Source organism: Rhincodon typus, chromosome 26 (genome assembly GCF_021869965.1).
Source record: "Rhincodon typus isolate 14 chromosome 26, sRhiTyp1.1, whole genome shotgun sequence".
Lineage (NCBI taxonomy): Eukaryota > Metazoa > Chordata > Chondrichthyes > Orectolobiformes > Rhincodontidae > Rhincodon > Rhincodon typus.
Genome location: NC_063357.1, coordinates 7868214 through 7893213, shown reverse-complemented (window position 1 = coordinate 7893213; position 25000 = coordinate 7868214). Strand labels below are relative to the sequence as shown.

The window sequence follows — 25000 nt, the reverse complement described above, 5'->3', positions numbered from 1 at the left end:
TTATTCCTAACAAAATCCACTGTAATATTGTCTGCTGATTTATTCTACAACTCCCTATCTTAAAAGGAACAATCCTCTGCTTGATTTTGTCTGATTACCTCAAAGAACATTATTTCTCATTCATAAATCCTGATATTTGAACCCTTCATCAGCGCACGCGATCCCTCATCATCCTGAAGCCCTCAATGAAACCGACTTCTGTTACCATTATGGAGAAACATGATTATTGTTTTCAATAAGAAATTTGATCTGTTGAACTAGGTTATAAGTAATTTTTAATGTTTATGAACATGATCAACATTCATTGGCCAGTGTAAACTATTTCTCATTCATTTTCCTTTCACAGTTTTTATCACGGCTGATGATTCGCTTAATAAATACTGTCAGCTCTGTGTTCTGTGGACATTTAGGAAAAGTTGAATTGGGTGCAGTCAGTCTTGCCACAGCGGTGAGTTCATGTTAAGAATGTTCACATTTATTGATCCTAATGTCTCCTGTCTAAAATAGTGATGAAATTGCATTGCTTCCTATCAGTTTCAAGCTCAGTGCCTTTATCAGCTGATGAGATTTTCGTTGTGAAAAAGCCTGGTCTTTACCTGCCGCTCTCAATGTTAGTTAGAGCTTCAGTGCTTCAGTGACCCCAGGCTAAAGAACAGGAACATCAGGAATTTACAAGGATGCTGCCAGGACTCAAAAGACTGAGTTATAGGGAGAGGTTGGACAAGCTAGGACATTTTTCTTTGGAGTGTAGGAGACTGAGAGGGGACCTTATAGAAGTGTATAAGGTCATGAGAGGCATGGGCAGGGTGAATGCACTCAGTCTTTTTCCCAGGGTTGGGGAATTGAGGACTAGAGGGCATCAGTTTGAGGTAAGAGGGGAAAGAATACATGGGAACCGGAGGGGCAACTTTTTTTACATAGAAGGTGGTAAGCATATGGAATGAGCTGCCAGTGGAAGTAGTTGAGGTGGGTACATTAACAACATTTAAAAGGTATTTGGACAGATACTTGTATAGGAAAGGTTTAGAAGGATATGGGCCAAGTGCAGGGAAGTGGGGTTAGTGTGGATGGACATTTTGGACAGCATGGACCAGTTTGGGCCGAAGGGCCTGTCTCCATGCCGAAGGACTCTGTGACTCTATCGACTTGGGGTTCCAGCTCATCACCATTGTCAACGACCCATCGTGGAAGTGCCATGCGTGTAGGGGGCTTTGGGTGAGGGTGATATTGGGTTCCGTCTTAATGCTCTTCATGGGGAGTTCACCCTCTGGCAGTCTCTTGGCTCACACGGGAGGACTGCTCACCTGTAAACTGTGCAGATTATCAAGGTCTGCTGTGGGCCTTGGAACCAAATCAACAAAAATAACATTGCGTTTATCTAACGCCTTTAACATAATATAATGTATAAAATGTTACAGGAGTGTTTTCAGATAAATAAAAGAATTGACACTGAACCAAAGCAGACATTAATACACATTATTTGCATCTAGCTTCTTGAAGCTTGAATGCCACCCAATTTGGCAGAGGCCCCAACTGATAAACAGCATAAGTTTACTTTACATTCGACTGTTATGACCAACTGTGTAATATTCAAGTAGATTTTGATACATCCCATGGGCTTTGATACTGGGACCAAGCCTGAGCCCAGTTTGTTGGTCCCATCACAGATGAAAGAACCTTTGTTTCAACAGAGTCCATTTCCACATTTACTTTTGGCAGGAGTGGATGAAGAACTGTTATGGGTGCACCCAGACACACTGGCGATATTTCAAGATATAGAATGATGTGGTCAGCTCTGTTCAGCTTCCTTAACCTGTGAACAACTGTGGAGTCATCACTCTAAAATTTTCAGCCGATCGCCTCAGCTTTCCGGTTCCTCGAGGTTGTATTCAGTTGTCCCTGTGATCTTCAGTTCTGTACCACTGGATTGTGTAGTCTTTTGCATTATGATGGAATGGAATGGCATGTGAATGGCTGTCACCGAACTGCACGCATCCAGCCTGCAAATCCTCCCATCTGGTGCCCAATATCAGATCTGATGCTGTAATTGGACATCATTGCTGGATAATCCTGAGTGTGTCAAGAAGTAGTCTGACAATGAACTTGGAACTGTCTGGCTTACAGTGTGCCACATCTACATGTTATGAAATTTACATGTTATGAAATTTACATGTATTAACACGTAGGATGATGTTCTGTACACACAGAAAGAACTGGTACACACATTGTGCCTATTCCAGTTCAACCAAAAAAGTGACAGCCATTTGTTAGCTCATTTCCCAGGGCAATGCCTTGATCAATCAGAGTCAACCTGCCTAGAAGTTAAACAATTCATTACTATCATTAACTGATGCATTCTGCACGGAAATGGCTCTCCCAATCGGAGACTGCTTGGCAACTAATCATCACTAACCTTTCATACGGTATAAATGTTGATTCTCCCCTTAAATTGATATTCTTGCAAATTGTCCTGATGAGATCAAGATCAGTTTCTTGGTCTTGTTCTGGCAATGCAGAATATTTATAGAGTCTGTTGATGTAAAGCACACACTGAATCAATTAAGAAACACCTTACTGTGACTTCATCTTGCTAACGGGTTCTTCCAAAGAAATCAAGGTCATGTGACATTACATCACTTCCTGTCATGATGTCAATGGTTTTATTAGAATATTACAAAGTTGGGATAATGTCTGATACCACAGGATGGTATTTCTAAATACTTCCTTTTTCTTATTTCTTTTGGACAGGTAATATCTGTATCAGGTATCTCCATCGGTATGGGGTTGTCTACAGCGTGTGACACTCATATCTCAGGTAGGTGCAGATAACTGCAGTCTATACAAGGAACAGTGGATATTGTTCCATCAAAGAAATATAAATCTTTCATCAACAGACCTTGGGAAACAAAGGGCACTGTGTGAATATGAGCCAGGAAGAAATGCTCAATACAATTCCTGAACTAGCTGTTCTCAGCTAGCATCAGGTCGCTACAAATTTCCTTAAGAGTTGAGATAGGAAGTTGTTCCAGTGATTGTGAACAGGTAAGAGCTTTGGATATGAAATTCACTTGGGAGGAAACATACAATAAATTTCACTGAAGTAACACTGGGAGAAACATTAATCTGCATTCTGAATGGTTTAGAGGAATAGATCTTGCAAACACCAGTGCATTATTTAATTAAGCTTGTGGCATGGTGGCTCAGTGGTTAGCACTGCTGCCTCACAGTCCCAAAGACCTTGGTTTGATTCCACCCTCAGGTGATTGTCTGCGTGGGTTTCCTCCGGGTGCTCTGGTTTCCTCCCACAGTCGAAAGATGTGCAGGTTAAGTGGATTGGCCATGCTAAATTGCCCCATAGTGTTCAGGGATGTGTCGGCTGAGTGGGTTAGCCATAGGAAATGCAGGGTAACAGGGATAGGGTTGGGGGGTGGGATGGTCTCTAGAGGGTCAGTGTGGACTTGATGGGCTGAATGGCCTGCTTCCACACTGTAGGGCTTCTGTAAACTGTGATCTCAGAATCAAAGGCATCAATGTGTTGAAATCAATAAAACTTGTTTTAAGACTAACTGTCCCTGTCTTGCATTGCAGAGAGTATCGAGAAAAAGAGATTTTCGCCCAGTGGTTTAGTGGTTAGCACTGTTGCCTCACAACCACAGAGACCCAGGTTCAAATCCCCACTTGGATGACAGTCCATGTAGAGTGTGCACATTCTCCCTGTATCTGCATGGGTTTCCTCCCACAGCCCAAAGATGTGCAGTTAGGTGGATTACCCATGGGAAATGCAGGGATAGAGTCGGATGCTGTTTGGAGGGTCAGTATGGACTAAATGGGCTTAATGGTCTGCTTCCACACTGTAGGGAATGTATTGGGTGGCACAGTGGCTCAGTGGTTAGCACTGCTGCCTTATGGTGCCTGGGACCCAGGTTCAATTCCACCCTCAGGTGACTGTCTGTGTGGAGTTTGCACATTCTCCCTGTGTCTGCGTGGTTTTCCTCCGGGTGCTCCGGTTTCCTCCCACAGTCCAAAGATGTGCAGGCTAGGTGGATTGGCCATGGGAAATTGTCCATAGTGTTCAGGGAGGTGTAGGCTGGGTGGATTAGCCATGGGGAAGGCAGGGTGACAGGGATAGAGTTATGGGGGTGTGTCTGGGTGGGATGCTCTTCAGAGAGTCTGTTGGGCTGAATGGCCTGTTTCCGCACTATAGGGATTCTGTGGTATTCTAATAGATTCTGGTCTAAGTTGTTTATGTTTTGTCTATTAACAGCTTTAGAAAAGAGTCTGATGTGTCGATTGATGATTGAATGACAAAGTACACATCAATATAAATAAAGTCTCTGATCAATGTGATAGTGGGTAAGGTATAACTAGTTCAGATGCACTGCAATTTAAACAAACCTGGCATGTCCAATGCTACGCATAAATGGTATCCCATCATGATGTATTTGATTGTGGGAGTGAAACATTCTGATTACTTTTTTGTAATGATGTGACAATTATAACTTATAGAGAAAAAATGGAATGTAGTGTACTGGTCAATATTGATCCAATTTTCTTTAACGTTTTGTTCTGATTTTCAGACGTATGGCAGTAAGAACCCGAAGCAAATTGGAGTGATTCTCCAATGAGGGATCCTCATTCTCCTGATCGCCTGCTTTCCCTGCTGGGCTCTCTTCATAAACATTGAGCACATTTTATTGGCTGTCAAACAATCTCCTGCAGTCGCCAAGTGAGAACCTTGTCAATTTCCTTTTGCATTTTTATTCCAACTTACAAGTGCACTGGGTAACCACATTGAAAGGGAGCTCTATTCCTAACATATATCAATGAGACAGCAAAATAAATGTTGATTTCTTGCCTGCATGAATGTTGTACCAGACCAGAAATTAGTAGAAACATCAGAGTTACCTGGGGCGAGCAATTATACAATACAATGTATTTTTTATGTCGCATTCCCACATAAATTCGATTGACTTTGTGATATGTTAGGTCTTAAACACCAGCTTTCATAGAGTCACAGAGACCGATAGCACAGAAAATGGCCCTTTTACCCATCACATCTGCACCAGTGGAAAACAACCACCTAACTATCTGCATGGTGTGGCATGTTTGTAATTCACTGCATTGTATATCTTTCCAACTGCAGTTTGGGTTAACCTTTGTGTTCAGGTAGTGACGTTCTCTGGTTTCCCTGTTATTAACAGCATTGTATCTTTTTCCTGCAGGTTAACACAACTCTATGTGAAGATATTTATTCCTGCTCTTCCTGTAAGTAAATTATTGTAGGTAGCATTGATGCATGCAGACAGACTGTTAATCGAATGAAGTCATTCATCAGTTGCTATGTAGACAGACCAAAAGAATTCAGCCTGAAAAATTTGCAGTGGATCCACCTGTGAATGACTTGATAAATCCATCAAAATGCTCTGATCAAGAAGCGCTTTTGAAGTGTACTTTAATTTTCAACGTAGGTAACAGAGCAGGCAATTTCTACAAAGACTATTGAGAAAAATTGCTACTTTACCCTTTTGTTGAAATTGTTCAGATTTTGTCCTTTAATGTGATATGAACCCAGCATTTACAATCATCCCTAATTGCCCTTGAGAAGGTGATGGTGAGCACAGCCTTGATCCACTGCTGTTCATGTGGTGCTAGGTACGTTCAGAGTGTTGCCGGGAAGTTTGTTCCAGAACTTTGAGCCTGTGAAGGTGAGACCTTGGTAAGAATGCTTTGGGAGGGAATGTGCAGATGTTTTCCCTTGTGTCTGTGGTCCTTATCCTTCTGGATGCAGGCGCTGTCAAAGGAGCCTTGATAATTTGCTACTGTACATTTTGTAGCTGGTACACACTGCTGCTGCTGTGCACAGTAGTGGAGGAAGAGAACATTAAAAATGGTGGAAAAGACGCCGAACAGGCAGTTAGCTTTATCCTGGATAGTATCATGCTTCTTGAGTGTTGGAGCTCTGCTTTTCCAGTAATTGGAAAGTTTTCCATGACATTCTTGACTGGATCAAGAATCAAACGATGCCAAGTCATAGTCCAACAGGTTTAATTGAATACACGAGCTTTCAGAGTGTTGTCCCTTCCTCAGGTGTAATGAGAGAGGAAGTAGCAAGACACAGAATTTATAAGTAAAAAAATCAAACGATTATACCACTGATGGAAATGTATTTAATAACCCGAAATTGGCTGGCTGATTCCCTCCTGTTAAATCCTTAATCAGTTAGAAAGGAGATGCAGGTTTCAATTGATTAATATGCAGCTCTCTGAATCTCTTTCAAGTCAATGTCCCGAGATAACTAAAGGTTTTATCAATGAATACAACGTCTCCCGGTGTGAGGCCTTGTTTAGAAACTGTCTGTGTTTGAACATGGAGTCAGAGTGGTTTTATTTCCAAAGCAGGAATTTAGAAAATGTCCCACTGACTGACTGTGTTCACAAATTGTGTGCTTTTTGAACAAGGTGGTGGGTGGGAGGAGGAGTATTCTGGGTAGCTGTGGGAGTCGGTGGGCTTGAAATGAATATCGGTTTCTAGGTGGTTGCCCGATATGGAGACAGAGAGGTCCAGGAAGGGGAGAGAGGTATTAGAGATGGTCCAGGTCAACTTAAGGTTGGGGTGGAAGGTGTTGGTGAAGTGGATGAACTGTTCGAGCTCCTCGTGGGAGCACGAGGCGGCGCCGATACAGTCATCAATATAACGGAGGAAGAGGTGGGGTTTAGGGCCGGTGTAAGTACGGAAGAGGGATTGTTCCACGTAACCTACAAAGAGGCAGGCGTAGCTTGGGCCCATGCGGGTACCCATGGCTACCCCCTTTGTCTGTAGGAAGTGGGAGGAATTGAAAGAGAAGTTGTTGAGGGTGAGGACAAGTTCGGCTAAGCGGATGAGGGGGACTGGTCGGGCCTGCGGGACAGGAAGAAGCGGAGGGCCTTTAGGCCATCTGCATGGGGAATGCAGGTGTAGAGGGACTGGACGTCCATGGTAAAGATGAGGTGTTGGGGACCAGGGAATTGGAAGTTCTGGAGGAGGTGGAGGGCGTGGGTGGTGTCACGGACATAGGTAGGGAGTTCCTGGACCAAGGGGGAGAAAATGGAGTCCAGATAGTTGGAGATCAGTTCGGTGGGGCAGGAGCAGGCGGAGACCATGGGTCGACCAGGGCATTCAGGTTTGTGGATTTTGGGAAGGAGATAGAAGCGGGCAGTGCGGGGTTGGGGAACGATGAGGTTGGAGGCCGTGGGTGGGGGGTCACCTGAAATGATGAGGTTGTGGATGGTTTGGGAGATGATGGTTTGGTGCTCAGGGGTGGGGTCATGATCAAAGGGGCGGTAGGAGGTGGTGTCGGAGAGTTGGCGCCTGGCCTTGGTGATGTAGAGGTCAGTGCGCCATACTACAACTGCGCCTCCCTTGTCCGCGGGTTTTATGGTGAGGTTGGGATTGGAGCGGAGGGAGCAGAGGGCTGCACGTTCTGCGGGGGAGAGGTTGGAGTGGGTGAGAGGGGTGGAGAGGTTGAGGTGATTGATGTCTCGAAAGCAGTTGGAGATGAAGAGGTCGAGGGAGGGTAGGAGGCCTTGGGGTGGTGTCCAGGAGGAGGGGGTGTGTTGGAAGCGGGAGAAGGGATCAGTAGAGGGAGGGTTAGGTTAGGTTAGGGTTAGCATCTGAGTAAGTTGTCTCTAGTCATGTTCGAACATTTTAAGGGCTATATGAATGCAATTTCTTCTTCTGTTTCAGCAGTGGTTGATTTACTGTCTGCTGCTCCTAATTATTTTCAATATTCTCTCTTAGGCAGCATTTCTTTATGACCTAGAGATCAGATACCTTCAGAACCAGGTAAAGTCACTGAATGTTGGAGTGTGCATGAGATTCAATAAAATATTATTTTTATTTTTACAATAAGATATTGTCGGGAGTTGTCAATTTCATGTTCCTTATTTTGATGGTCAACTGCAATTGGAAATTACAAAATATTCATTTGGAAGATTTGGCTGGAATTACAAAGTGGAAACAGGCCATTCGGCCCAATAGATCTATACTGGTGTTTGTATTCAACATGAGTCTCCTCCCACCATTTTTTATTTAACTTCATCAATATGCTACTCCATTTCCTTCTGCCCTATGTGCTTATTTAGTTTTGTCTTAAATGAGCTAATGCTGTTCACCTCAACTGTTCTTTGTGGGGATACGAATGAAACAAGTTTTTTTAACCCAAAGGGATCAAGTGGGGATCATTTCTACCTTCAGTGCCTGCATGCTAATCTGGTGAAGTTGTCACCAATGCAGAATCATCCAGTTTTCAAGCCACTGAAATCAAAAGGGTGAAATCAGGTGCTCTCTATACTGGGCTAGTGGTCTGCTTTGTTAAGTTATCACCCAATCTGTGAATGTGTGGAAATTACAGCAGTGCCCTTTTGCTTTTCATGTTAGTCTGTCGCTCTCCAGACAAATGCTAGGAGGCAGCATTTGATTGTTAACACCATCATTCACACTTGCTCTGCTGGGATGATGAGCAGCCTTCTTTTATTCTGTTCTCAGGTTCACTAATCTTCTTCACAAACAAAAACAGAAATTGCTGGAAAAGCTCAGCAGGTCTGGCAGCATCTGTGGAGAGAAATCAGAGTTAATGTTTTGGGTCCAGTGACCCCTCCTCAGAACAGAGTCGGTACTATGCCACATTCCCTGTTGGCTAATTGATGCCAGGATTGACTTTATTGTTTTATTCCCACCTCAGGGGATCATCATGCCTCAGGTTTTTATTGGTTTCATCACCAACATCTTCAATGCTGTTATCAATTACCTCTTCCTCTACGTGCTGACACTGGGATTGCCGTAAGTAGTAAACAACCTTAAATATTCTAAAATGATGAATGTATAATTGAATACAAGTTCTGGTAAATGAACAGTAACCTAGGAGTTATCTGAAGCCACATTTAATATCCAGGCTTGTATTCCAGGGGCTCAGCTGCTGCCAATGTTGCTTCCCAGTACTTTCAGCTTCTCCTCCTGTTTGGATACATTCGATGGAAAAAGTTGCATGTTCAGACCTGGGCAGGTAGGTTTCAGGGAGGGTCACTTACACTTTGGGTCATGGTGTGAAATGGATGATAGATAACTAGACAAAGAACTGAGGGAAAAACCCTGCTCCAGGTTGAAAGAGGAGGTGATCTGGATAATACGAATGCATTTCAGTCTGTTCTTTCTTCCGGACTTTCTATACATGTTCTGTAATGTGTTAGTAATTTGTTTGTTTTGTTTTCTCTGCAGGTTGGTCCACTGAAGGCTTGCAGGAATGGGGCAACTTTACACGACTGGCAATTCCCAGCCTGTTCATGCTCTGTATTGAATGGTGGGCATTTCATATCGGAACGTTCCTTGTCGGTAAATAAACTTTCTCACTGCTTCCAGTGTTGCTCTGTCAGTGACATACTAAAAGAAGCTGGTGATCAAAATATACAGCAAATGGGTGCAGCAAAGATAGGCCGCTCCTCTCCTAATGGCAGAGAGGTTTACAATGGTTCATAGACACGTGCAATATGAAGACAGTGGGTGAACTTTAACTCAATCGGAATTATAAACTAGGCATGAGTCAATTCACACAATTGTCTTTACTCATGGGGATGTAAGGTGTGCCACTGAATCATTCTCACCCTTTTCCTGAAATCACAAGATAAATTCTGTCTCTGCTACAGTTGAATCACAATTCCTCGCATTTATCGCTGTACAAAACGATAGATCACAGCAAATTAACACCTAGAGCAAAGCATAGAACATCTACATCAGTTGAAGGTAAATAACCAGAGACTGAAGATTGAACTGCAGCTGTGAAATCACACAATGTCTCATTGATGGAATCTATCTTCGTGATAGATACTGGAATGGTCCAAGGTACAAACAAAATGGTATGGAGTTTAATGCCACTGAACTCATTAGGACAATGGGAATCACAAAGAGTTTTACAACATGGAAAGACACCCTTCAGCCCATCATGTCCACACTGGTCAGAAAGCACCTATCCACTCTAATCCCATTTTCTAGCACTTAGCCTGTAGCTATGTTCGTTATAGAACATAGAACATAGAACAGTACAGCGCAGTACAGGCCCTTCGGCCCTCGATGTTGTGCCGACCTGTTTAGAATTTCACGTGATCACTAAAATACTTCCTCAATGTTGAGAAAGTTCCCACTTGTACCACCCTTACAGGCACTGACTTCCAGATGCTCCCATCCTCTGGTTTTCCCATAAAATGCCCCTAAACCTCTTCATCTTAAATCTGTTCCCCTAGAGGACCCCATTACAAAGGAGAAAAATTTCTTCCCCTTGATCCTATCCCTGCCCCTGATGATTTTGTACACCTCATTCAGATCCCATCTCAGACTTCTTTGCTTTAAGGAAGACAACCCCAGACTATCTTGTCTCTTTACATTACTGAACCACTCCTGCCCAGGCCAAATCCCATTGAGTCTCCTTGGCACCCTCTCCAGTACAATCGCATCCTTCCTAGAACAGAACTGCATACAGTCCTCCAGCTGTGGCCTAACCAATACTAAATACAACTACATCATAAGGTCCCTGCTCTGCAATGAATGTCTTGACTAATGAAGGCAAAAATTTCAGTGGACCTCTGAACCACCTTCTCTCCCTGTCCTGTTGCCTTCAAAGACTTATGGACATACACACCAAGGTCCCTCTGATTCTCTGAAATTCCTTGTGTTCTACCATTCATTGCGTATTTTATTGCCATGTTAGTCCTCCCACAATATATCACCGTGTACGTTTCAGAATCAGAGACAAAGTAACATCAAAATCAAGAGCAGGAACAGACCATTCTGCCCTTTGAGCCTTCTCCCCCCCCTTCAATATGATCATGGCTGATACTCGATCTCAATGTCAAATTCCTGCTTTCTCATCAAACCTCTTAATGCCTTTAAATTCTAAAAATGTACCTATCTCAAATTAAATTCCATTTGTACTGTTCTGCATCTGAGCAGTCTGTCTTGTCCTGTCGTCTATGGCTTTCCTCCTCCCTATTTACCACGTCACTAACCTTCATGTCATCTGTGAACTTACTGACTATACCTCCTCCAGTCATATCCAGATCATTAATATGCACCTTGCCCTTGTCGATTGATTCACTGGGGTCCATTTATCAACTGACTACCTTCATCTACTTACACTGGGCAACCTCAAAAAACTCAGTCAGATCTGTTAGACGTGATCTCCCCTCGACAAAACCATACTGGCTATTCCTGATTAATCCTCACCTCTCCAAGTGAAGATTAATTCTCTTCCTCAGAATTCTTTCCAATAGTTTCCCTCCGACTAATGTTAAACTCACTGGTCTGTAGTTTTCTGTTTTATCCCTTGCACCCTTCATGAATAATTAGCTGCCCTCCAGTCCACTGATCCTCCTCCTCTGGCCAAAGAGGATTCGAAAATTAACATCAGAGCCCCAGCAATCTCCTTCCTTGCCTTCCACAACAACATCTCATCCAAACCTGGGGATTTAACCAGTTTAAAGTCTGCTAATATCTCCTCTCTCTCAATGGTAATTTGTTCAAGTATGCCTCCCTAATTTCTACACCTACATCATCCTTTTTAGTAGTGAATACAACTGCAAAATACTCATTTATAATCTCATCTGCATCTTCCAGATCCCCCACACAGATTACCATTTTGGTCTCTAAAGGTGTCTACTCTTGCTCTAATGGTCCCCTTGCCCCAATGTATTTATAAAACACTTTGGGATTTTACCTGTTTTCTCGTCCCTTCATTCAATTTCTTGATATAATTTCCTTTATAATCAACCCCTCACACTTTCTATACTACTCAAAAGCTTCTGTTGTTTTGAGCCCTTGGTATCTGCCATAAGCTTCCCATTATTCCTATCCAATCTTGTACATCCCTCAGCATTTATTTGGAAAGTCAAGAATTCTATTATGCCATCACTTTCCAAATTGTAAGACCAGACCAAACATTAAAAGCTATGTTTGATATGAGTTGGTGATATGATCAAATAATTAGTGTGTCTAATAATTCATGTAACCTCATTGCAAACTGGTTACCTCTACCAGTGTTTCGTGGCTGGTTTACTCACTTGGTCAAAATTGACTAATCCTCAATTTCTTACCACCTTTAGACAATGGGGGACATGATATAGAACCTCAAGATGAACTGGTTAAAGCTAAGAGTGCTAACACTCTTAATAACCCAATTTTGTTTCCTATGTTACTGCTCTGCACTATATTCTGGATTGCGACCATCTTAAATCGAATAAATCTTAAATAAACAATTCTTTTCAGATGATGGCACCAGAGAGTGAGGGTCAGTTCTTTATTTAGCTGAGCACCAGGGTCCAGGTCTGATTCCACTCTCAGGTGACTGTCTGTGTGGAGTTTGCACATTCTCCCCGTGTCTGCGTGGGTTTCCTCCAGGTGCTCTGGTTTCCTCTCACAATCTAAAGATGTGCAGTTTAGGGTGGATTGGCCATGCTAAATTGCCCCATAGTGCTCAGGGATGGACAGGTTAGGTGGGTTGGCCATGAGGAATGCAGGGTTACAGGGGCAGGGCATTGGGTTTGGGTGGGATGGTCTTCAGAGGGTCAGTGTGAACTCAATGGGCTGAATGGCTTGGTTCCACACTGGTGGGATCCTATGATTCTCTATGACTATCCATTCCACTTGACTGCATTCTCAATTTGACTCAATGCCTGACCTAAGAGTAACCCTCTCGAACATCTGGTTACCCTCCCAACACCACCCAACTAACCTTGATCCGACCTGACTAACACCCTGAACCTGACTACCCATCAATCTCTAACTGCTTATCGACTTCCACCACCTTGCCATTTAGGCACTAAAGAACATCATTCACCTCATCTATCTCACCCACCTACACCATTACCCATTTGACCACCTCACCTGCCTACTCCCCCCGACTCACTGTCCCAGTAACCCATCTACTTAGCTAGTCACTCACTCACCCACTCCCTCCGTTCACTGACATTCAAACTCGACCTTTAAACCTACCATAAAGTTAGTGCTGGAAAAAGTTGACCATATCTTGTGCCAACTCGAACCTGCTGTGGGCACAGCACTGGTGCATTTCCTATGAATGCCATGCCTGGAGAACCGCAGTAGAAATGTACAGCAGTCTTATGAGGAAAGGCTGAGGGACTTGAGGCTGTTTTCGTTAGAGAGAAGAAGGTTAAGAGGTGACTTAATAGAGACATACAAGATGATCAGAGGATTAGATAGGGTGGACAGTGGAAGCCTTTTTCCTCGGATGGTGGCTAGCACGAGGGGACATAGCTTTAAATTGAGGGGTGATATATATATGGACAGATGTCAGAGGTGGGTTCTTTACTCAGAGAGTAGTAAGGGCGTGGAATGCCCTGCCTGCAAAAGTAGTTGACCGGCCAACTTTAAGGGCATTTAAATGGTCATTGGATAAACATATGGATGATAATGGAATAGGTTAGGTTAGATGGGCTTCAGATTGGTTCCACAGGTCGGCGCAACATCGAGGGCCGAAGGGCCTGCACTGCGCTGTAATGTTCTATGTTCTACGTTCTATGTTCTAGTATCCAGTTAGGGGGATAGATTTACAGCAGCAGCTGCATATGGAAGATCATTCTATCTTAATAATTATTTCCTTCGGTAAAGATTGATTTCAATTCTGGATAAGGTGACCTCAAACATGTATTAATTATTTTTCTCCACAGGAGCCCCAGTCAGATCTGCTGAATAATGCCAGAATTTTCTGTTTTATTTCACCTCCAGTCTCTGTAATCATTTAATTTTCATTTGCTGTTTGGTTCATTCACAGGGTTACTTAATGAAATTCAACTTGGAGCCCAGACCATCATATTTCAGATTATTACAGTACCATACAGGGTAAGGCTAAAGATTAGATACAAGTACAGCAGTTACATAGATAAAGCATGTTTCAGCAAAGAATAAATATCCTAAGAAAACAAAAACACAAAGTAACTTGACTCTTAGGACTTTTAGCAACAAATGAAGAATAAAGATTCTTTTTTCGCTGCAGTTAAAATGAGGTATCCAGACTGAATGCAATATTTCAATTGTAACCTAACAAAAATTGATTAGAAAGTTAATATCAATCCCTAGCTTTTATGTAAAATTCACAAGCTCTTTTTAAAGCCTTTTATCACACACTTATGTTTTTTATTCTCCAACATATTTGTTTACCACATTTTGCAGCACAAAACTGCATTTTCCACAGGTCTGCCCAGTCTGCCATCTTGTGTTTCCTGGCTCAGTTTGCCATTTCTCATAACATGATGTCATAAGGAAACATCAATGTTATTGGGTCCAGACCCAAAACACCAGCTTTCCTGCTCCTCTGATGCTGCCTGGTCTGCTGTATTCATCCACCTCCACACAATGTTATTGGGTAAAACTTCTTACCTCTGCCCACTCGTGCAGATAAGTTGTAAAAACACAAGTAGAACGGGTATCTTCAGTAATTCATGCTCCTGGTGGCAAATGAATTGTTTACCTCATGACATTTCCACCAGTTGACCCAGCTATTGAAGTGTGTTATGAATCTGTTTCAAATTTTGTTAACAGCTTTTGAGTACCCCATTTAGAATCCCTACAGTGTGGAAGCAGGCCATTCAGCCCACTGAGTTGATACTGATCCTCCGAAGAGCATCCCACCCAAACCCATTCCCCCCCCACCCTGAATTCCCCATGGTTAATCCATCTAGCCTGCACATCTTCAGACAGTGGGAGGAAACTGGAGCATCCGAAGGAAACCCACGCAGACACGGGGAGAACGCACAAACTCTACACAGGTAGTCGCCCGAAGATGGGATCGAACCCAGGCCCGTGGCACTGTGAGGCAGCAGTGCTAACCACTAAGCCACTATGCTAACCTTAACAGCACATTGAAGCCAAGGGAGGATGAGTGTCAGAAGACAATTTGACGACAGGAAAGGAGAGAATAACAGCCAACACGGATGTTACACACCATCGGCATCCATGCTTTGGACTCTCTATTAACAGTTAGAATTGAAGAAAAGAAACTCGGATTTTCTTTTACTTCTTCCAGAAGCCCTGAGGGTGCTGAGAGGAGCTGGAGCTGGGTTGGAGGGTGGTTAATGAAGTTATTTGTAAAGTTAACCACTTAGCAAACTGAACTCCGGGGAATTCAGCCAAAGACAGGACTAAACCTCTGACCTTTCTGATATGTTTGGTGATATGACAACCCGTTGCATAACATAATGAAGGGGTCAATGACCATGTTGCATTGGCTCCACCCATTCTATTGATCCCACACATTAGAGGTGAGGAGTTCTACCTGAACTTTCGGAGGGAGCAGATACCAACTCCCTAAAGTCCTGTTAATTATGCCTGACCCAATGTGATTATACTTATTGCTATCATGCAGTGAGTCTTCTCATGAACTCAGCACAGTGCCCCTTCTGTAGACAATCGTATGATGGTGTATCCTGTCACCACTAGATAGATCAAGACAAAGCAAAGCTAAAGGGTGATTGGTGGTGGTCAATTTGCACAAACAGCCCTTACCCAGTGACACATCATGGTCGAGGTGCTAATTAGTACAAGACACCAACAGTGGTCACCTGGGAAAATAGCTCGCCACCCACAGATATATTGGTAGAACACTAACTTCCAGCAACAGGTGAAATGGGGAGAAGAAAACAGACAATAATGTAGACATCACTGTTTATCTTTATTTCTGCTCCAGATTGCTATAGGATACAGTGTGGCTGCAACTTTTCACGTGGGTAATGCGTTGGGGGCCAGAAATCCTCAGCAGGCTGTAAACTCTGCTAAAGTTGCTATATACTGCATTGGTGAGTCCAACTGTTTAATCCCATTGACCAAAACTGTGGTCATTCTCTCAAACGTTCACCCCTCTAAAATCTCCGGAACAGTTTGGCTTCTCATTGGGATACAGTTCCCTGGGTGTCAGCATCCTCCATGACCTTCCCAATTGATAATTCTTTGTTTATGCGGTTGGATGGTAATTGTTGGTGGGCTATTTGACTGCAGTTGCTATAACAGCTGATCTCGATTCTGCCCTAGCCTGATGTCTACATAATAAACACTTCCGTTAAGGTTTTGAAATCAATCCTGTTGTTTTGGGATATTCTGCCAATGCTGTATCTATTTCCAATTATTACTTTCCCTGAGAAGGTGTTGGTGCTGGTGGGTCTCCTTATTTCAGTTGTTCTGGTGCTGGCCCTTCCACAATTCTGGAATTCTGACCCAGTGACCACGATGGAGTGATGATCGATGTTCCAGGCAGGATGGTGTGGGAGTTGGATGGCCATTTGCTGGTGATGGTGCCCCTTCTACATTGTCTCTCCTCTCCCTCCCTGGGGCAGCAGGTGATGGTGCCACCTTGTGAGTGTTGAACATAGAACATAGAACATAGAACATTACAGCGCAGTACAGGCCCTTCGGCCCTCGATGTTGCGCCGACCTGTGAAACCAATCTGAAGCCCATCTAACCTAAACTATTCCATTATCATCCATATGTTTATCCAATGACCATTTAAATGCCCTTAAAGTTGGCGAGTCTACTATTTTTGCAGGCAGGGCATTCCACGCCCTTACTACTCTCTGAGTAAAGAACCTACCTCTGACATCTGTCCTATATCTATCACCCCTCAATTTAAAGCTATGTCCCCTCATGCTAGCCATCACCATCCGAGGAAAAAGGCTCCCACCGTCCACCCTATCTAATCCTCTAATCCTTGAATATTCTATTATGCTCTTGATTTGACACGTTAGATAATGGAGTGGCATTGGGTGATCAGATTGCCCGTTCCCTACCCTGTTCTTGTAGCCAAGGAGTTGTTGACATGGCACCATCAACACTGTCTGAGGTCAAGGGTTAAATTTGAGATAGTGATTAAATGACACAGAGATGGTGCAAATGTTATCTGTCATTTACTACCTCAAGACTAGAAATTATGCAGATCCTTGTGTCGGCTTTTTTCTTATTGGAGGAGACAGAAATAGAACTGCAAATAATCAGCAAAGAGTTCCCATTGTGTTGGTGGGAAGGCCATCAATGAAGCCGATAAAGATGTCTGGAATACAAACAGTCTGTAAAGGTCAGGAGATGTTTCTCCCTCCCTCATCTAAGGGCACTGAGACCAATGTTATAATTTACTTACCTCACTTCATATCACGCACTATACTCGGAGCCCAGCTCGGATCATCTAATTTGGAGCAAACAGGAATTAAAGCTGGACCATTCCTTGTTTGTGTAGCATGCCAGTACATTGCCTTTACCAGGAAGCTTCAGGGCAGTAACTGTTAATCTTAGATAACAGTGCAAATCCTGCCTCATCACGCCTGAATTGTCAGTGTGCATTGTTCTCTGCTCAACACGTTACAATAGGAACTTCAGTCCAATCCCTTTATCAAGTTTGACAGAAGCTAGAGGAACAGCATCTCATCTTCCATCTAGACACTCCCCAGCCATCCAATCCCCAACACTGTGTTCAGCAATTTCAGATCATAACCACTGCTTCCATTTTCTCTGTCCTGGACCTTGACCCTTTTATAGCTTGTCAAGGGCAACCTTTTATGCCATTACTTTTTCCGATGCCACCAATGTTTTTGCCTTGCACCATCAACCCTTAAACATCGTTGAATCACTCCTGTTCTTCCATGATATCACAGATTTTCTTGTTCACTCTATCCACTCCTCCTCTGTGTTCCACAGCTTCACAAACCTGTTCCACTTCTAATTTTTGCCAGTCCTTACCATATGTCAATGACCTGAAACATTGGCTCTGTCTCGCACGCCACAGTTGTTTCCACATTTTGTTGTTCTTATTCTGTAACGGTTTGTTCACATCCAGCTGTGGTTGTGGTCAGTCCAAAAGTGTGCAGGTTAGATGGATTGGCCATGATAAATTTCCCAGAGTGTCCAGGGATGTAGTCTAGGTCAGTTAGCCACGGGAAATCGTTCATGCATTGGCGGTCCCTCACAGATGAGGATGATTCTCTTCCACTGTCAGGGTGGCTGTGCAGAGCCAAATAGCTACCGCAGACTCTGTTACACTCGGGGAAGGTGGTGGTCACGGGAAGGGTTGGGTGGGGTGTTGGTGTGGCAGAGTGCTTCTGTTGCTGTTATCGCCTGGGCATCCATTTTTTCCCGAGTGTCAAAATGCTGCTCCCCCACTTTGGACGGTCTTGGGCCAGTGATTCCCAGGTGTCTGTGGGAATGCCACACATCACCAGAGGTCTTGAGGGTTCCTGGGATAGGTTGGGGGTCTGTGTAGAATGCTCTTCAGAGAGCCTGACCAGACTTGATAGACCTCTTTCTGCACTGTCGGAAGTCGAGTTGGTAACACTCTTGCATCTGACTCGAAAGGTCCTTGGCTCAAGTCTCACTCCAAGATTTGAGCACAAGTAATGCAGTCTGACACTCAAGTGATGGTGCGCTGCACAGTCGAAAGTGCTGTCTTGCAGATGAGACGTTAAATTAATTGCTCCAACTTTCTGCTTGGGTAGATGTTAAAGATACCCACAGCATTATATTGAAGACTAGTGGGGACATTATCACCAGCGAGCTGACCAACATTTAGCTGTCAATCAGCACCATCAACACAGATAGCTGGTCATGTTTATACTGTATTTGGTGGGAGCTTACTGTGCTTAAATTTGCTGCCGCTACATTCCAGCCACGCCAATTCATTATGACTTTATTGCCAAGTGTTTTGATGCCTCCTCCACTGTATTCAGTGAGGTGATATTCACAGCCTGGGCTTTAACAGGAGGAAGGTTCCTGGAACAGGTTGAGGGAATGGCATGAAGTGTGATTGAGTCCATCAAGTTGTATTCAGGCAGGGATTTGACATCCTCTACAGCAGGGGTGGGGGTGATGATGGGAATGGATGAAAGAAGAACATAACAAAGTAACAATGAATGGCAACTTCCTTTAAAGGATTGGCTGAAACCTTGATGAGATTATTTGATGCAAATTCTTCATGTTTTAAACTTGCTTCTGCAGGTTGCATCTCCTTAGTAAATGCAGTGATAATTGGAGCACTAAGGAATGTGGTGGGCTATATCTTCACCAGTGACAAGTCAGTAAAACATAAATTCTACAGCATGAATACTTCACAAAATCTACTTACAAAATGGGTTCCGGATCATGTGAAAACTCTCTAAAGCACCTCTTTTCATTTTGCAGAGAAATTCTACATTTAGTTATAGAAGTAGTTCCATTATGTTCTGCTTTTCATATGTTCGATGCTACAGCGGTGAGTATTTCAGTATCTGTGCTATCAGGGCAGGGTTATGTGATGTTTCTGCTTTTAAATGTTCACTCATTTACTTTAGATTTATTTTTGCATTTCAATTCAAGTGTCACCTACAATGCACATCTGTCAGACAACATTACTGTCACTGAATCTCCGACTTTTAACTTCATTGGAGTCACCATTGAGCAAAAGATGAGCAGGTCTGGTTATATAAATGCTGTGGCTGCAAGAGCAGGACAGAAGCTGGAGATTATGTAACAAGTAGTTCAGCTACTAACACCTCTCAGTTTGTCCACCACCATGTCTAAGGCACAAGTCAGGACTGTAATGGTGTACTCCCCACTTGCCTGGATGAGTGCAGCTCAAATAGCATTCAAAGCTCAACATCATCTAGGGCAAAGCAACCAGCTTGATTGAAAACCCATCCACCACCTTCAACATTCACTCCATCAGGAACCAAAGCACAGCAGCAGCAATGTGTACCACCTTCGAACTACACTGCAGCAACTTGCCATGGTTCTCTGACAATTCCTTCCAAACCCACAAATACTTCCATCTAGAAGGACAAGGGCAGTAGATACATGGGAACACCACCCCCTGCAAGTTCCATTCCAAGCCACTCGCCATCCAGACTTGGTAATATATCACAGTTCCTTTACTATCGCTGGGTCAAAATCCTGGAAGTGCCTTCCTCACAGCACTATGGGTGTTTCTACACCCTGTGACCTGCAGGGGTTCAAGAACACAGCTCACCACCACCTTCTCCAAGGTCATTAGACATTGACAATAAATGCTGATTTGGGAACAACAACCACGTCCTGTGGAAATATTAAACAAAACCTACTGTCATATTCCATTTTCCACTTCTGTTCACATGCAATTGCATTTTACAAGGAATTTTACAGCCATTCAGCCCAATTGTTCTGTGCTGGTCTTCTTGCTTCCACTCCATCTCATCCTAAGTATTCTAAAATAAAGGGATATTTAGAATAATACTTTTTTTCTGAAAATTCATTGCTGAACTCTCTGATCTGGGGCCAGAAATTTAGAAACAGTTAGCAAAAGGGAGGCTACGCAGTGATCTGATAGAGGGCTTTAAGATTACGAAAGGGTCTGATAGATTAGAAAATACTCCCACTTGCAGGTGAGACTGGAAGTGTCAGCAATAAATTTAAGATAGTCACTGATAAATTGAAGTGGGAATACAGGAAAAAGGCTTGTGTAAATTTGAGGCTGAACTAGATTCTTGAACAGCCGGGGAGTCAAGGCTTACAGGGAGTGGGTGTCAGGAGTGTCGGATCATCCATGTTCCTATTGAATGGCAGAGCAGGCCAGAGGGGCTGAATGGCCTACTCCTGCTACAATTTCTTATGGTCTTGTAGAACATGTGAAACTCTCTGCAGCAGGCACAGTTGAAGTGAATTGTATAGATATATTGCTAAAACAGACAAAAGCTTTCTTACACAGCAAGCAGCCAGGCTACGGTATGCACTGCCTAGGGGTGAGGATGATGCAGCTTCAATTCATTCATTCAGAAACGTGTTAGACTGTTGTTTTAAAAGGCATTGCTGAAGACAGGTTATTGGATTTAAAACATTAACTGTTTTCTCTCAACCCAAATGCTGCCCGACCTGCTGAGTTTCTCCAGTGTTCTTTGTTTTTATTTCAGTTTGTCAGATCTGCTGTGCTTTGTTTTTGTTTAAAAAGGAACTGTGTGCAGGGTTATGGGGAGAATACGGGCTGGAAAATGCCATTAAAGTGAGATACACATGTAGACAGCTGGTGCAGTCACGATGAGTTGAATGCTCTTTATCTGTACTGCAATAATTCTCTAATATTTCCAAGTGGTAAGCAAGATAAACAATGGTGGTATAGTGGTTAGCAGTGCTGCATCACAGTGCCAGGGACCCGGGTTTGATTCCAGCCTTGAGTGAGTGTCTGTGTGGAATTCAAATGTTCTCCACGTGTCTGCATAGGTTTCCTCCCACAGTCCAAAGATGTGCAGGTTAGATTGATTGGTCATGATATCATGGAAACCCTACACTGTGGAAACAGGCCATTTCGCCTATCGAGTCTACACCGACCCGCTGAAGGGCAGACCCACTCCCCTACCCTATCACACTGCATTTCCCACCACAATCCGCCTAGCCTGCACATCCCTGGACACTACAGGCAATTTAGCACGGCCAATCCACACTAACCCGCACATCTTTGGACTGTGGGAGGAAACTGGCGTACCTGGAGGAAACCCACACAGATACCGGGAGGATGTGCAAACTTGACACAGACAGTCGCCCAAGGGTGGGATCAAACCCGGGTCCTTGGCACTGTGAGACAGCAGTGTCAACCACTGAGCCACTGTGCTGCCCATGCAGAGTTACGGGGATAGGGAAGGAGCTGAGTTTGGGTGGGATGCTTGGTGCAGACTTGATGGGCTGAATGGTCTCTTTCCACACTGCAGGGATTTTATGATTCTTGATAAACCCGTGTGAGAGAGATGAATGTAAGGATAGGTAGATTGATGAAAAGGAGGGTGGGAGGAGATTATGTCAAGCATAAACAGTAGTATGGGTCAAATAAAGGGTCTAGACTCAACGTCAGCCCTCCTGCTTCTATGGTGCTGCTTAGCCTGCTGTGTTCATCCAGCTCTACACCTTGTTATCTCTGGGTCAAATCGCTTGTTCTGGTGCTGCAAATGTTAAATTATATACTACATGAAAAAATTGCAATAATTTCTGCATTGAACTCAGAATCTAATAATTGTGAGGACACCATTAGGTTGGTATTTGTTTTAGAATTATCCAGTGTGTTGAAAATATCTAAGATTCCTAACTATTGCACAGAAGCCTGTCTCATCGCTGTGCTGAAACCGTTGGGTTGAGGAATGGTTAATTTTGCTGTATGTATCTTCAGCAAAATCTGAGTCCCCTTAGACTTTGCTGTGTTCACTCACTTTTTAACATCAAGAGGCATGGCAGCAATTGGAGGGATGGGTGACATTGATGACATTGGGGGACAGGGGGTCAGATAGCTCAGTTGACGCAGTTTGCATGTCCTTGGTACCTCTCTCGACATTTTCCAATGGACCCATTGTTGCTTCTTTAAGGGTGAGGTTTATGGTGCAGCGTGATGCCAACAGTGCAGGTTCAATTCCCACAAAGGCTGAGGTTACCATGAAGGTCCCACCTTCTCTACCTTCCCCCTCGCCCGAGATGTGATGACTCTCAGGTTAAACTGCCACCAGTCATCTCTCTCTGATGAAAGAGCAGGACTTTGGTGAATTTCTGTTTTTTTTTAAATGGGCAACTTCTGAGGGTGGTAAACTGGAACTCTCTGCTCAGCAATGACCTGCGAAAACAAATATGTCTACTGAACCTAGAGTGGGGGAAGCATCTGAGGACATTCATTCCCAATGTCTGTCACACTCTGAGCAACACAAAATAGGCTATTTGAGGCTGAGGTGAAGAAAAATGCCTTCACCCAGAGAGTGGTAAGCCTGTGGAATTCTCTGCCACAGAAAGTAATTGAGACCAAAACATTTTCAAGATGGAAATAGATATAGTTTTTAGGGCTAAAGGAATCAAAGATTATAAAAAGAAAGTGGAAACAGGGTACTGTATTTAGATGATCAGCCATCATTTTATTGAATGGCACAGCAGATTTGAAGGGCTGAATGGCCTACTGCTACTCCTATTTCCTATTTTTATGTGTTGTCCCTGAATGATTTAAATGCTTTCGTTTTGGGATCCCTGTGATTTTAATTGTAATTTACTTTTTTTGCTGAAGTTTTACTAAAGCTGTTGAGAACAGTTTGAACCATGCAGCCCACAGCAGTGACATACAATTCTCAAGGAGAAAAGGTGACACCATCCTATCACATTCTAACGGAGTCTGCTGCCAGAGAGTCAACAGCAACATAGGTTTGGATCATAGAAGCAGGACAAGGCCATTCAGCACCTTGAGAATTCTGACAATCAATTAGATCATGGGGCAGATATTTCAACCACATGCATGGCTTGAATTCATTAGTTCAGAAAAGAGCTTCCACTTGTTACATTTATGTTAACAATGCAAGAGAATGGCTTAGTGGCTAGCACTGCTGTCTCACAGCACCAGGGACCCAGGTTCAATTCCACCCTCGGCAACTGTCTATGCAGAGTTTGCACATTCTCCTTGTGTCTGCGTGGGTTTGCTCTCACAGTCCAAAGATGTGCAGGCTAGGTGGATTGGCCTTGCTAAATTGCCTGTAGTGTTTAGGGATGTGTAGTTCAGGGGGATGGGTCAGTGTGGACTTGTTGGGCCGAAGGGCCTGTTTCCACACTGTGCGGATTCTATGAAAGCTGCTTTATTGTGTGACCCATTCCCTAGATAACATCAGTGATCATTTTTAAAATGTCATCCATTGATGAGGAAGTATTTGAGGCCACAATAATTTGTTAGGTTTTGTTTCCCATCTGTAGAAGCGAAATGTTGTGTGATCACTGTAATATGTTGTTTGTTTATTTTGCAGGGTGTGTGTGGTGGAGTGTTAAGAGGAGCTGGGAAGCAAAAACTAGGAGCTATCGGCAACTTGATTGGATACTACCTAATTGGGTTTCCCATTGGAATCTCTTTGATGTTTGCTGCAAATCTTGGTGTATTTGGTATGAATTTCATTAGTTTTTCTCCTTTGTTCTTCTCTGCCAATTATCCACCCACTCTTATAAGGCATGAGGGCGTTGTTCCATCACAAGGTCAATACTGGCGAGCACCTGTAATTGGAAGTTCTACCTCTGGTATGGAGCACAAGTGAATACTATGTACATATGCTTTGGATGGCCCTCAGCACTTTACTAATGATTGGCAGTAATCGCTGACTTCAGTTTTACCATCCCGATGTGCAGGCTAGGTGGATTGGCCGTGCTAAATTGCCCGTAGTGTGTAGATTAGGTGGGTTATAGGGGGATGGGTCTGGGTGTGATGCTCTGAGGGTCAGTGTGGACTTGTTAGACCAAAGGGCCTGTTTCCACATTGTATGGATTCTATGATGATGATGATGATGATGATCTTTACAATTGCAAATTATTGGTTGAAGCCAGTTTCGTAGCTGTAAAAAAACAATTGGAGTTGGGAACTGGTTAGTTTTGCTGCATGGTTCTTCAGTACTGTGGGGGGGTCTCAATTGTGTCCAGTTGTAAAATGTGCAAGTTTGAGACTAGTTCCAATCACTATGTCCCATTATACATAGTACTTTGTATCATGTTCACATGTAATTCCAAACAGCAACAACATGTGACTGGGAAAGTCACTTTTAGGAAGCACTTAAGGCTCTTTGAGTCATAGAGATGTACAGCACAGAAACAGACCCTTCGGCTCAACCCATCCATGCCGACCAGATATCCTAAATTAATCCAGTCCCATTTGCCAGCATTTGGCCCATATTCCTCTAAACCTCTCCTATTCATTTACCCATCCAGGTGCCTTTTTAAATGTTGTAATTCTACACACAAAGGGTCATAAACCTATGGAACTCCCTTCCACAAATGGCAGTGGATGCTGGATTCGCTGTTAATTTTAAATCAGAGAAAGAAAAGTTATTGTTCAGCAAAGGGCTAAAGGCATGATTTCATTGAATGGTGGAACAAGCTCGAGGGGCGGAATGGCCCAGTGCTGTTCATATGTTCCTATAAAGATTGCTACCACCATCCCTTTTCTGACTGGATCAACTGGGTCTACTTGGTTTAAAGCCGTTACCA

General features: G+C 43.5%; 1 long non-coding RNA gene and 1 pseudogene across 1 annotated transcript; both read right to left on the bottom strand.

Annotated features, from left to right (window-relative positions):
* The window catches only part of LOC109934762, a 119793-nt pseudogene that overhangs the window by 67523 nt on the left and 27270 nt on the right, over positions 1-25000 (bottom strand).
* On the bottom strand, positions 9575-13139 carry LOC125486151. The gene is made up of 2 exons (XR_007264835.1): positions 13015-13139; positions 9575-9738 (listed from the first exon to the last, which is right to left on the bottom strand). It is a non-coding gene; the product is annotated as an uncharacterized LOC125486151 (long non-coding RNA).